This window comes from Herpailurus yagouaroundi, unplaced genomic scaffold, assembly GCF_014898765.1.
Source record: "Herpailurus yagouaroundi ecotype Mexico unplaced genomic scaffold, PumYag 77, whole genome shotgun sequence".
Lineage (NCBI taxonomy): Eukaryota > Metazoa > Chordata > Mammalia > Carnivora > Felidae > Herpailurus > Herpailurus yagouaroundi.
This window is the reverse complement of record NW_024412388.1, coordinates 51,290,989-51,302,770: the sequence shown is the minus strand read 5'-3', so window position 1 is coordinate 51,302,770 and position 11,782 is coordinate 51,290,989.

Here is an 11,782-nt window from a genome sequence, read left to right as displayed (position 1 = left end):
TTCAGATTCTGTGTCTCCCTCTCTCTCTGCCCCTCCCCTGTTCATGCTCTGTCTCTCTCTGTCTCAAAATAAATAAACGTTAAAAAAAAATTTTTTTTTAATGGGTGTTTTAACAGCTAAGCTACTCTGGGTTATACATTGACTATAGATTCTATCTTCAGAAAGTCCACAACCATCAGGCTTGTGATCAGGACATTTGTCCTGCTAAGTTCTCAGACAATTGCTTCAAATAATTGCTATACTGCCCAGTCCAGAGGTTTTGGCCCAGTTACACCAAAGGCAGGTGTGCTATCTCTCTCCGTATTTCTTTTTTTATTTAAGTTTATTTATTTTGAGAGAAAGAGAGAGAGAATGAGTAGGGAGGGGCAGATAGAGAGGGAGAGACAGAGAATCCCAAGCAGGCTCTGAACTGTCCATGCAGAGCCCAATGAGGGGCTCGAACTCACAAATCTTGAGATCCTGACCTGAGCCAAAACTCAGTCGGATGGTTAACTGACTGAGCCATCCAGGCACCCTTCCATATTTTTAAATGGCTCCAGTCATGTCAATTTTTCACAGTATGTAGTCTTTTTAAAAAACTCCTTCTGCCTCTCTGGCATTATTAATAAAATCACTCAAATGGAAAAAATTAAAATCAAATAGCACAATCAAGTGTTTGAATGTAAGTTGCAGTTTAGGTCAAATACATGAGCTGGAGTAGCATGCTGAGTGACAGGGTAGGGATGCGGTCAGCCGTATTCTGAATGATGGAAACCAGACCAGACAAATGGCCTTGTTTCTTTAACAAATAAATATCAAGGGGAAACGAAAGGCAGGTTGGGGGGCAAAGATTAAATGTCAATCTTTAAATCATTAAAAGAAACTTAAACAACATATTATAAGGAAGAGAAATTCTTCCTCTGCCCTTCAAGCTCTTCGAGCTAGACTGAGAATTCAGTTTGCATGAGACAGGTCAACAGGAGAAAGTGCCAGTTTATTACGTGTGTACAGAGGCCCAATAATGAAATGAGACCTAAGAAATGACCCAGGCAGGCAGAGTTTGTACTTTTTAGACACAGAGACAATTAATTTGTCAGGAATTGGTGGGATAAAGAAAGGGGATGCTTGGGAGCTTTAATGTGTAAAGGCTTTTTTTGTTTTGTGTGTGTGTTTTGTTTTTTAGGTTCCAGGCCAATATAGGGCTTGAACTCCTGACCCTGAGATCAAGTGTTGCATGCTCTACCCACCCAGCCAGCCACACCCCCCTCAGTAAGGATTTCAAGTGGGATCTGGGCTCACATAGATGAGGGAAAAAGTAACAAGTTTTGTTTCTAAGCTCTGGTAGCTTTAAAGTTCTTGGTGGGGGTGGGGAGGATGCACTTGGGTGGCTCAGCCGATTAAGCGTCTGACCTCGGTTCAGGTCACGATCTCTGGGCTTGTGAGTTCCAGCCCAGAGTCAGGCTCTGAGCCTGGAGCCTGCTTCAGGTTCTGTGTCTCCCTTTCTCTCTCTTGCCCCTTCCCCGCTCGTGCTCTTTCTCTCTCAATAACAAATAAACATCAAATAAAGAGAAATATTTTTAATTTAAAGTTCTTAGGGGATAAGGATGTCTTTTTACTTCTTAGTAAAGGGAGAGTACCTTTCATTGTGGAGATTTGTTTCCTGCTTTCGGCGGGACCGAGGCGCGAGTCAGTGTTCTGTCATAGTGGCCCGTTTGGGTGGCCTGCCCGTGGCCCTACAATACCGATTGCATTAACTGAATGCCGCTTGTGTGGAGCTTGTTAGGATCCTGGCTCCAATAATTTGAAGAGTACACAAAACAGGAGACAAAAAAGGAAACCCTGAACACTGTATCCTTGATACTAAGAGATTAACTGCCACTTGCATTAAGCATAATAAAGGGACTGTGATTAGGTGTTGAAAGGAGTAAAACCTCCCAGCCCTGTGTGCTGGCAGTTTTGGGGGGAGGGAAATATTTGAGCCTTGAGCCCTGGGTTTAATGGGCCAATCAAGGCCTATTTATTGTAAAGGTGGAGTTGCTGTTGGTTGCCCTAGAGGACACGGTTGCCAGCTGGAGGCTGCTGCCTCTGGGGTTTTCAGGGACCTTCCAGAGGGCACGTGGGCTTGAATAGTTGGGGGTTTTTTATGGTAACAGTACTTTATTTGGGGCACCTGGGTGGCCCAGTCAGTTAAGCATCGGACTCTTGATTTGGCTCAGGTCATGATCTCAAGGTTCGTGGGTTTGAGCCCCATGTTGGGCTCTGTGCTGCTCCCAGGGCAGAGGCCGCTTAGATTCTCTCCCTCTCTCTCTGCCCCCCTCCTGCTCTCTCTCAAAATAAATAAACTTTTAAAAAATGTATATTGCTTTATTTATTCTGTCCAGTAGTATTTGAGAACACTAACAATATTAATGGAACTTAATCTGAGAGAAGCTCAACTTACATTTTGTTTTACATCTCAATACATTTCAATAAGAGAGACAGCCAAAATAATTATGACCAAAATTACCATGTCAAAAACTTATGAATGCTTAGCGTTACTATGTCTACATTCAGTTTTTGGTGTAAAACTCCTTGGCTGTAAGAAAGAACATTTGGTGCACTCCACTGACTGGAATATTTCCTAATATTTCCAATATTCCAGGAAGTTGGATGGCTTCCTCTTGGCATTTCTTTTATGATTGTATGAATGGAGTTGAGTGGAGAGGTGCTCAGCATGTTAATCCTAAAAACAAGCACACAGCTGATTGCTATAGTTATAAGGAGACACACAGGAAATGCAGCTGCCTAGCATTTTTGAGGCCAAGAGATTAAGCGTAAGAAGTTTAGCTGAGGGCCGCCTGGGTGGCTAAGTAGGCTAAGCGTCCAGCTCTTGGTTTCATCTCAGGCCATGATCTCACAGCGTGTGAGTTCGGGTCCCTCATCAGGCTCCGCACTGACAGCATGGAGCCTGCTTGGGATTCTCTGTCTCCCTCTCTCAGTTTCTTCCCCACATGCTATCTCGCTCTCTCTTAAAATAAATAAATAAACACTAAAAAAAAAAAAAAAAGTTCAACCTAGCTTCAGGAATTAAAGACCATGCCAGAAATAGTATGAAACCCAAGTGGGGCGCCGCCCCCCCTAAAACCTCCAGACATGTACAAATCACTCTTACTCGCAATGGTGGCAGTGAATTTTCCACCATTTCCCCTGTGATTTTGGACAGTCTCAGGGCTGGGTCCTCTGCACAAGTGCCCACCTGATAGCTGCAGGCAGGTGAGGGAAGGCCATGGTATCATGGTCACCTGACCCACACTTTGTGGTGTGCCTGAATAATTTCTTTTTTTAATTCTTTTTTTTATTTATGTTTGAGAGAGATGGAGACCTGTGAGCAGGGTAGGGGCGGAGAGAGAGGATCCCAAGCAGGCTCTGAGCTGTCAGCACAGAGCTCCAGGCAGGGCTCGAACTTACTAAACCATGAGATCATGACCTGAGCTGAGATCAAGAGTCGGATGCTTAACTGACTAAGTCACCCAGGTGCCCGACGCCTGAATAGTTTTAAGACAAACTACTCAGGAGGTTTGGGCAAATAGGGTGAGTTTTTTACTGGGTCCTTGCCTGACACCAGTTCATCTGGAGTCTGCCCAGCTCTTTAGACTTGACCTGCCTGTCAGGTTAGAAGATTTTGCCTGGTTCTAGTTGGATTACCAAGCTGACACCCTGCCACCTACCAGGACAACCCTAAACCTGAAAGGAAAGGTGTTCTTGGACCTGTAGCAGAATGCTGAAGGAAACCAGCCTGGAGTTCTCTGGCTGAAACACAGCCCTGACATTTATTCTGCTTGGAATGCCTTTCCTCACCAAATTCTACCCTCCTTTCTAGGTCAATCAACTCATTTGTCAAAAAAGTTTTAGGTTTATTTATTTTGAGAGAAAGAGAGAGAGAGAGAGCATGGGGGAGAGCCAGAGGGAGAGGAAGAGAGAGAATCCCAAGCAGGCTTCATGCTGTTAGCCTGGAGCCCAATGCAGGGCTTAAGCCTAAACCAAGAGTCAGACGCTCAACCAACTGAGCCACCCAGACGCCCCTCATTTGTCAAATATTTATTGTGTATGTGCTATGTGCCAAGCACATACTCTAACAAAGTTTTGCTTTGATGACACTTCCTCTAAGAAGTACCTTATTGGACTCCATAGCGTCAGTTAGGATCTGAGTCCCAGCATCCTGGGACTTGTGCTATTCAGCCACTCATCACTGTGCACAGTCATTGTGTTCTTGGAATGCAGTAATGCTTACTCAGAAGAGCTGGTTCCAGGTTCGGGCTGTTGGGTTAAGACGACCACTCTACCAGCTGTGTGACTTCAAGTAAGTTGGTTACCCTCTCTGAGCTACTTTTTTTTTTTTTAATTTTTTTTTTCAACATTTATTTATTTTTGGGACAGAGAGAGACAGAGCATGAACGGGGGAGGGGCAGAGAGAGAGGGAGACACAGAATCCGAAACAGGCTCCAGGCTCTGAGCTGTCAGCCCAGAGCCCGACGCGGGGCTCGAACTCACGGACCGCGAGATCGTGACCTGGCTGAAGTCGGACGCTTAACCGACTGCGCCACCCAGGCGCCCCTCTGAGCTACTTTTTAAGAATCTACCAAGTAGGCAAAATAATACCTATTTCATGGTGTTGGGAGAATTTGAGATAATTCAGTTAAAGTACCTTTCCCAGTGCTTAGAATTCAGTAATACATGCACATTGCAACAAGTCTGTTAAATACAAGAAAGTATAGGGAAGCCAAGATACCTCCAACAACCTATGTACATTCTTTCAGATTTTTCTACACATACATGTACTTACATAAAATATGAACCTCTTACATCAGTGACCTTACCTTGTTTGGGGATTTTGATGAGATTTGAGTTAAATATAAAAAAGCAATTGGGGAAGAATTATGCATAATTGAAGCTCTCCAGCAATGAAGATGAGATCTCATCAGGCAATTTACTTAACCTCTTTATGCCTCTGTTTCCCGTAAAACTAGAAATACTATGGTACCTACCTCACAGGTTGTGGATTAAATGGAGTAAGACATGATGGGCCGCCTGGGTGGCTGAGTCGGTTACGTCTCCGACTTCGGCTCAGGTTATGAAATTGCAGTTCGTGGATTTGAAGCCAAAGTTGGGCTCTGTGCTGACAGGTCAGAGCCTGGAGCCTGCTTCGGATTTTGTGTCTCCCTTTCTCTCTGCCCCTTCCCTGCTCACACTCTGTCTCTGTCTCTCTCTCTCTCTCTCAAATAAATAAACATTAAAAAAATGGAGTGAAACATGCAAAAGTTTTTAGAATAGTGCCTCAGGCATGGTAAGCCTCAAATGTTTGCTATTAATGTTAATTTCATCATTTGTTTAAATGCTTAGCAGGTTGGGGGGGGGGGGGGCCCCCGCCCCAAATAAGTCCTACGTATTTTTTTGTTAACGTTTTTTCTGGGTAATAATTATTGTCATTGCAATTGTGAATGTATTTCCCCCCAAGTCTCTTATTGATATGTGGGAGAGGGGTGGCTGATATCCTACTGCTAATAGCTCATGGCGTAGCATCTGTTGGGATAGCTAGATCTTTTAAACAGATTAATTTTAACATAACATGTTAATTGAAAAGATAAAGCCAAGCAGCGAGTTCTAGGATTGGTAAAGAAGGCTCGGCCAAACTTGCAGGGGAAGGTCTGCGCAAGGTTTGTTGGAAGCTGTGATAGGGGACTGCGTCTTGAAGGATAAGGCATTTTGCACATCTTGAGGGTGCTGGAGGGTGCTGGGTTCCCATAACTGCTTGCCTCCTCCTCAGTGGAGGTGCCAAGGTGGGAGGCTCTGCCCCCAGCTCCCACTGATGCTAGGACTCCCAAAGGAGAGCTGGCGAAGTGGAATCAATAGCCTAGGGTGTCTGTTATGTCCGTCTCTACATACCCTGGAACTAGAGACCCTCTCCCTTTCCTTTTCCTAAATTTGTTCTAAATTCCACAGTGACCACCCTATTCTGGCCCTGACTTTGTAGCCAAAAAACCCCCAAGGGATTGGTTACAGCTCTCCTTTAGGGTGTAGTACTATTCTCACACACATCTCCTAATCTAATCTTTCTTTGGCGAAGAGTGGTTTCTATGGAGACAGGATACCTAATCCTACCTGTTATTAAAGATTCTAGTTTCTTGTTTCTCATCACAATTTCAGGGTGGGGATACCCCTCTGGCTTTCTGTAATGAGAGCAAAATATTTCTTCCGAACAAGATTTCCCTCTAACGGCGTATGAATCGGGTAAATGGGAAACCCGCGCCATCTTCTGGCCACGAGTGGGAGTACCTTTCTTAAGACCCATTGTTCTTTAATATGAAATGCAGGTTTTTCTCTTCTTTCCTAGTTGCTAAATCGGAGGTTCTGCGAACTTCAGCGTGTGTTCAGCGAAGGCTCACCTGAGCTAGGTTAATGCAGATTCTGATTCCTAAGTGTGCATCTGCCTGTACCAGGATTCTGAGTAAACTGTTCAGGGATCACACACTCTCAGAAACAGTAACAATGATGGGAGGAAGGCCAAAATGTGAAACGAATAACGGTTTTTAAACATTGTTTTCTAATTAAAAAATAAAACACTTCTGAGGCGCCCGACTGGCTCAGGCTGTAAACCATGTGACTCGATCTCGGGGTTGTGAGTTCAAGCCCCACACTGTGTGTAGAGCTTAGTTAAAATCTTAAAAAAAAAAAAAAAAAAAAGGGGGGTACCTAGGTGGCTCAGTTGATTGAGTGTCTGACTCTTGGTTTTGGCTCAGGTCATGATCCCAGGGTCGCGGGAACAAGCCCTGAGTTGGGTTCTGTGCTGAGCGTGGAGTCTGCTTAAGATATTCTCTCTCTCTCTCTCTCTCTCTCTCTCTCTCTCTCTCTCTCTCAGGGTGTCTGGGTGACTCAGTCAAGCGTTAGACTTTGACTCAGGTCATGATCTCACGGTTCATGGGTTTGTGCCCCATGTCAGGCTCTGTGCTGCCAGCTCAGAGCCTGCAGCCTGCTTCAAATTTTGTGTCTCCCTCTCTGCCCCTCTCCCTGCTCGTGCTCTTTCTCTCTCAAAAATAAATAAACATTTAACTAATTAACAACAACAACAAATAAGATTCTCTCTCTCTCTCTCTTTCAGGTGTCTAGGTACCTCAGTCAGTTCAAGCGTCCCACTCTCGAGTTCAGCTCAGGTCATGATCTGACAGCGTGAGATTGAGCCCTGTGTCCGGCTTTGCACTGACAGCACAGAGCCTGCTTGGGATTTTCTCTCTCTGCCTCTATCTGCCCCTCGCTGCTCATGCTTGCTCTCTCTCTCAAAATAAATACACTTAAAAAAAAAAAGAAAATTAAAATCACATATAATCCCAAGAAAAGCACCATTTTATAATCTTTTTTCCTTTTTTTTTTCAGTTTTGTGTCTGCGGTGCAAAATTTTCTTTGAAAATATGCATCATTGGGGCGCCTGGGTGGCTCGGTCGGTTAAGCGTCCGACTTTGGTCGGGTCATGATCTCGCGGTCCCTGAGTTCGAGCCCCGCGTCGGGCTCTGTGCTAACCGCTCAGAGCCTGGAGCCTGTTTCAGATTCTGTGTCTCCCTCTCTCTCTGCTCCTCCCCTGTTCATGCTCTGTCTGTCTCTGTCTCAAAAATAAATAAACGTTAAAAAAAAAAAAAAGAAAATATGCATCATTTTCCTTTGGGTGGCTGTAAGCCATGTGGTATCTAACCTTGCCCATGGTTACTGGTGGACCTCTGGGTCATTTTAACTTTGTAAATAATAGTATAGTATTGGTATGACCATCCATTTACATTAATCTTTGCATATGATTTTTATTCTTTCCTTAGGGTATAATGGGAATGACTCTGGTACAGATTGATTCTTGATAATATTGCCAGGTCATTGTATCTTCTTTCAGTACATTAGCAAGAACTTCCAAAGCATGGAATTGCATAGATGAAAGGAGTCAATTCTTCTACAAACATAATAGTCTCCAATTCGAGTAAGAGACTATCCTTGCAAATGTTTAATGGAATTTTACAAACCATGAAGTATTTCCTCTCTAGGTACACTTTCTTCTGTTCTTTGTTTCCCTTTCTCCTTTTCCTCCAAGCTAAAAAACAAGTTTGGATTTTGATGATTTGTTATTCACTATTAGCCTAATTTTAATAAAGAGGTCGGAATAACAGGAGAGTATGAGGAGAAAAAATAATATACATTTTTTTCATAATGAAATATGTAATATACCAAGTTCAGTCCAACCTTATTGAGTGCTAACTTGGTCAGGCACTATGTTAAGCCTCATGGGATGAAGTAAGTGGTGATCTAATTCATGACCTAGAGAGGGACATAGGTATGAAAATAATTATAAAAAGTGATGGATGCACTCATAAAATGAGGCTTAAAGTATAGATATAGTAATAATAGGTAATTCACTTAACTTTCCTATGTTATGTGATCCTATGAAGTTGTTTAGGTATTAGTCTTATCATCATCATTCCCATTTTACAGATGGGAATACTAAGACACAGAGTAACTCACCTAAAGTCCTAAGAGCCCGATTTGAACCTAGGTGTTCCTGCTCCAGAGTCCATGCACATAACCACTAAACAATCATGTCTTTCTGTAATACCAAGCAGGGAAGGATTATAGCTCTCGAGGATCAAGAAGGATTTTTTAAAAATTAAAACTTACAACTAGTGTTAATTGAGCATCTATTAAATGGCAAGCAGTGGGCAAGGAGTTGGATATACAGGAGTGAAAAAGATAGTCACAGCCCATGCCTTCATTAAGCTTCCAATCTAGTAGAGGAGCCATACAGCAAAAAATAATAAAAACAAATGAATACATAATTATATACTTTACACATATATATTTTATATATACATTTATACTTATATAAATATTTATATATATAATATATATACTTATACTTTATATAAATAAATATATATATATTTAAGATACACAATAAAATGGTAAGACTTCCCCAGAGTAAGGGACCTGGAAGGGAGCCCCTGGTAGGGGAAACACTTAAGGACTGAAATCCATGCCCCAGCCCCCAAACCTGAACATCTCTAACTTACTACTCAGTGTCCAAGGGCCAGGCAAACGGAAGCAGTCTGGGTCATGGAAAAGCGGGGATTTCAAGGCAGTGGAACGTGGTCATAGGACCAAAACACCAACAGCTAGCTACAAGGATGATGTTTACCTTCCTGTACTGTTAACAACCTGGCCTGGTGGGAGCACCAACATTCTGAGCCTTTGCCCGCTTTGGAGGTCACACAAGCTTTGGCTGCAGCCCGGACTCCTCTGCCAGCCCTCACTTCTCCATCTGGTTTCTGGAAGACATCGGGAAGACTCCGCTAAATGAACATTTTGTTTTCCCCTTGCTGGCTCAGCCTGGGATTGCCGAGACCAGGGACTCGCAACGTCTCTCGTGCGCCCCCGCGCGGCCATCTGCGAACTTGCAGGCTGCCGCTGCCTGCGGAGCGGCTGCCCCGAGTCCAAAGGGAGCAGGTTTGGCGCAGGTGGCTGGGGTTTTCATTTCTAGCCTCTCCTGGTGGAAGGGAATCAACCTGCTGTTGAAGCACGTGGCCTGTCTTCATAAGCGTGCAGCAAACCAAACACCTGGCAAATCTCCCTGCTTAGAATCCTCTTATGGCGGCAGAAAACCAGTGATCAAAGGAGGGTTTGAAAGAGGGAGTAATTATGTTTCCGTTATGGACATGAAATTCCAAGGCTGGGGAGAGAAGTCCTAGTGGTGTTTCCAGCGAGCCCTTGAGCTCTGGCTCAGATCCTTAAGCCATATTTTATTGATGCAGCTTTGCCTTCTCAAACGATCACAAATAATGGCTTCATGAAGCCTGCTCTGTGGCTGAGGGGCTTTCAGGTAAGGAAATCATCTGCTCACTAGTCCGACGCTAAGGGGAATGAGATGCAGGTAGGCGCTGGTGTGGTCCTCTAATCCCCCAAGGAAACAGGGACGCCACTCCCACCCTTATGCAATGGCCCGAAACAAGTGTGTTGTGGCCTTCCCATTCCTGAAAACAACACGTTTTCAGTTTAATTCATGAGTCAGAACGGGGCTATCTGGCCTGCATTCTATTTGACAGCCAGAAAAGGAAGTCTGTCTGAGAGCAGATGGGGAAGTGGTTTACAGAGATGATGCAAAGCCTGCCTGCACCTGTTGTGTGATGCTGAGCAGGTTTCTAACTTACCTGGTTCTTAGTTTCCCCTTCTGTAAACAATAGGGACAATAATACCGATCCTGAAGTATTGTGAAGATTCATTAAGTTCCCTACCTGCCTCCCCCCCCCTTTTTTTCGTTATGCAAAATTTCAAACATACAGCAAAGTTGAGAATTTAACAGAGAACATCCACCAACAAGATTCTGTCATTAACACTTTATAAGACTTGTTTTACAACACTTCCTATCCATCCTTTAAAAAATGTATGTCAAAGTAAATTGCAGAGTGATTTGTAAAATAAATTGTATTTGGGGCACCTGACCTAGTCAATCTGAAGAGCATGTGATGCTTGATCTCGGGGTCATGAGTTCGAGCCCCACATTGGGTGTAGAGATTACTAAAAAAATAAACTTAAGCAAAAAAATTGTATTTGGCACTGTGCCTGGCCACATATTTTAATTCAATAAATATTTGAATAGTTATTCTGTGCCAGGAACTAGGCTAGGTGCTGGGGATACAAAAGTGAGAAAGACATTGTTTTTGTCCTTAAGATATTCAGAATTTGGAGCAAACCAGAGGCAAGTTAACAGATACCTCTTCTCCCACCATCTAGTTAACATTGTAAGAGAAGCTCAGGGTGTCCAGAAACCGTGGAGAGAGACTTATCGGGGTCTGTGGAGTCAGAAAGCTTCCCTGAGGAAGTGGCATTTAAATGGGTACTTTCAGGGCGCCTGGGTGGCTCGGTTGGTTAAGTGTCTGACTTCAGCTCAGGTCATGATCTCACGGTCCGTGAGTTCGAGCCCCTCGTCGGGCTCTGGGCTGATGGCTCAGAGCCTGGAACCTGCTTCTGATTCTGTGTCTCCCTCTCTCTCTGCCCCTCCCCTGTTCATGCTCTGTTTCTCTCTGTCACAAAAATCAATAAACGTTAAAAAAAAAATTAAAAAAAAAATTAATGGGTCCTTTCTTATAGTCCATGAATGCTGCTATATACGTGGTGTGCACATAACTAGCTTTGCTCTATACCCCAGGGGAGGTAAGCCAACACTAGAGGCGCACCCCAATCAAGAATCTATGTCCAAAGATGGATAATTGGCAATTGAAAGACCATATGCTCCTGGGATGGCTTTAACTTTCATCAAAAATGAAAGGGTGCATTAATTACCTTATGGGTGATTTTTAAATGCATGAAATCAATGTGTTTGAAATCTGTTGTTGGTAGAAAGATGAAAGAGGCACTCCTCCCCCTTTGCTTCAATAGGGTCTAATGATCTAAAGACCAACACCTTCAGGGGATCCTGCTAGGTCTGGAACAATCAGTTCTGCCTTCCCCCTCCCACCTCCAGCCCGCCCCCTCAGGAAGCATTATTTATCTGATGGGACAGAAAGTCTGAATGTTGTAGCAGTTGCCTTGGGAGTGGAACTTTTTAAACCAGGTGTTTGTGGAAGGACCTAAAACAATTGCTCTTAACTCTGGCCACATGTTAGAATCCCCTGGGGAACTTAAAAAAAAAAAAATCCTTGAGTCTCACCTTCCCTCCCCGCAGTCCCCATTTAATTGGTCTGGGGTGTGGCCTAAGCTTTGGGCATTTAAAATAGCCTCAGGTGATTTTAATGTGCAGCCA